Genomic DNA, 3,148 nt, shown 5'->3' on the forward strand with positions numbered 1-3,148 from the left:
AAATGCATAAATTTTACACTTTCATAAAAAAAGCTTTTATTTACTGATTGTATAAGTTGTAGACTAAATATAAGAAAACAGAGCATTAAAACATTTCACAATTACACAATCAAATGATAATTAGATCTCTCTGCCCACATACAACTCTAGATAGGTTGTTTGGAAGGCAGATGATCAAAAGCATGGCAAATGATACACTAAGAATGACTGACTGATCCATAGAAACTGTAAATGTGCATGGAATTTGATCTAATCTCCTACCAAAAAAGGCAGAGCTTTCATCCCACTTTTTCTTTTCTTTTTTTATAAAAGTCTTCCTGTCATTCTTTCACACAAAATATAAGTACCAGAAGCATATGGTTGTGAGGTGATGCATCAAAGCTTCACAACTTATGTATATAGCATAAAAGAAATGAAAACATGAACTACAGTATCTTTCACCACCATGGCTCCAATTAATTAATATTGCCTTGAAGTTCCCATAAAGGGAACCTTGTGACTGGGCCATAATATGGTGGAGATCGTCTGTAGAGATTCCACATTATCAAATTATGAAACACTTACTCAAGCTAGGCTGAAAATTAAACCTGGATTGTTTCAAGAATGTGTGTTCATATGTTGGATAATATTGCAAGTGGCCTGCACATTTGCCTGATTTATTTTTTTTGGTTAATCTGTACAGTGTCAATGCACTGAGGTACAGCAAAGTGGAGATGATAATCTTGTAGAGGACAAAAAGTTGCAGTCACTGGTACATGAAATAATCTGAAGACATGAATGGTAAATCCACAAATAAAGGATAAATATTAAGGAAAGTGTCATTCACAACCCAAGTGCACTCGATGCTCACAAGTTTCAGCTCTATCTTCCGTATATACCAAAGTGAAGACAATGTTTCCTGGGGATGTTGTGGGGCAGAGAGAGAGCTTGCTGTGACTAGGTAGTCATGCCAATTTAGATTCTTTGATAAAGTCTGTGATATTTTTTCTCTCTCATTTTAAAATATGGGATTGTGATCTGGTTCATCAGATTAATTATCAATTTAAAAAATAATCACTATATTTACTCCTACCCTGAAACCTCAATACCCAACCCTTTCTGCATAAATGTTAAAACTCTGAAACAAATAGAAACAAATAGAACTGTAGGTAGGTTACATTCAAATATCAACAAAAAGACAAAAGAAAGAATGCTTTTCGAATGAGAGAGCACTTGTAGGTACAAAATAACTAGTTATACAATATCTGCAAACTGTAACTCTGTTAGTATTCTTATACTTATAAGTCAATGGGTTAGTGTGAATGTAAACCTACAGTGCAGTGAGAATCATGTTTTTTTCTCTTTTAACCCCTCACTGCCAGGTAACAGAAATCCCTAAGCATGATAAAACTCGGGTGATTTCTGGCAACGGCCAGTTACTGGGCATGGGATTCCATTACCTCAGCCGAGCGTCCTACTCCATTCGCTCTGGCACATAGCCACAAATACAGTCTTACCCCGCAGACCAAGCTGTTTGTTATGACGCTGGTACACGTGACATGGCAGTGATAAGTTAAAATTACCATTCAAGTTCTATCAATTTCACTTGAAGCTATGATTCTAGTGATGGATGGCAAGCAAGCTGGAGTCCAACAAGACTGTGGTGCCTTGTTAGGCAATCACCTCCACAATATATATTCCAGTAGGACGGAGCTTGATTAGTTCCAGGACTATATGTTACCACTGATGTCTACAGAGGCTCTACTTTGCCAGAATATACTTGGCAGAGGTTTTCTGGCATTTGCTGGAGAACAGACAGGTATGGAGGCTTTGCTGCTTGGTGTAAGGCCAATTACAGATGGGTGAGTTTCTACAAAACACTTACCTGTGTTTGACATTACATCTCATTAGTATCCACACCTGTTGTTATTCAAATCATCTACATCCATTCCTATTCTAATTATCCACACCTACTCCTATTCCAATATTCGTTCTTCCAGTTCTTCGTGGAGTTTATTCCCTGCATTCATAACCCTTTGAATGAGGAATTCTTCCACACATGCAGACATCATTTAGAGCAAAAATCGACAAGCTTCCCTAAGAAATTAATTACTCACAGAATACCTTCCTAAACAGAGAGATGACAATGAAACGGTTGTTTTATTTACTCACAGAACAGACCCACAGGCCTCATGAACTCCTCATTCTCACTCCTATTCTTGACCTCATCCCAGCCAGCCATGAACAGGATTTTTAACCGACACCATAACTCGTCTTTCTCACACTGATACTGACTTCCAAACTCCCATACATAATAACCAAACCCAGTGCCCTTCACATATATCCTCAAACGGATGAAATGCTTCGCAGTACCTGACAAAACCGACGATCTTTCCGTGGGACTCGGTCACTCCTCTCGGACGCGAGAAGTTCGAGTTTGTTGACGTCCTCAGTCTGTGACGTCACTGCGGCGTAGGGATACGGAAGCATAACTCTTTTTTTGTAAATATAGGTAGTTCATATAAAGCTTTACTAAAGCTTTACTAATTACTTCTTAGAAATGCGAATATCGTCTATTTTACAGGATGTCTCATGAATCTTGTTTTATTAAGTTAACTGCACATAAAAAATAAAATGTCATATCATGCGTGTGTACTCGGCTGTGTGAATATAGTCTATGTGTATGAGTGCGTATCCCCGTGCATGTATGTACGTGTGTCTGTCTGTCTGTATATATGTATGTATGTATGTATGTATGTATGTATGTATGTATGTATGTATGTATGTATGTATGTATGTATGTATGTATGTATGTATGTATGTATGCATGGATGTATATGAATATGAATATGAATACACACACACACACACACACACACACACACACACACACACACACATACACACACACACACATATATATATATATATATATATATATATATATATATATATATATATATATGTGTGTGTGTGTGTGTGTGTGTGTTGTGTGTGTGTGTGTGTTGTGTATGTATGTATATATTGTTATATATATATATATATATATATATATATATATATATATATTTTATTATATATATATATAGTATATTATTATATTATTTGTGTGTGTGTGTGTGTGTGTGTGTGTAAAGAGTAAAGGGGAGAGAAATATTGAGAAAGATAC

At 36.2% G+C, this 3,148-nt stretch overlaps 1 protein-coding gene across 2 annotated transcripts in view; it reads right to left on the reverse strand.

Moving 5' to 3' along the window:
• The window catches only part of LOC119575376 (adenosine 3'-phospho 5'-phosphosulfate transporter 1-like), a 28,361-nt gene extending 25,923 nt beyond the window's left edge, over positions 1-2,438 (reverse strand). Inside the window, exon 1 of one of the 2 annotated variants that reach the window (XM_037923076.1) lies at positions 2,353-2,438. The gene's annotated coding sequence lies outside the window, so the exon portion shown is untranslated. The remainder of the gene's footprint in view (positions 1-2,352) is intronic. The other variant, XM_037922993.1, reaches the window with a different exon arrangement.
• Between the last annotated feature and the right edge of the window lie 710 nt (positions 2,439-3,148).

This window comes from Penaeus monodon, chromosome 1, assembly GCF_015228065.2.
Source record: "Penaeus monodon isolate SGIC_2016 chromosome 1, NSTDA_Pmon_1, whole genome shotgun sequence".
NCBI lineage: Eukaryota > Metazoa > Arthropoda > Malacostraca > Decapoda > Penaeidae > Penaeus > Penaeus monodon.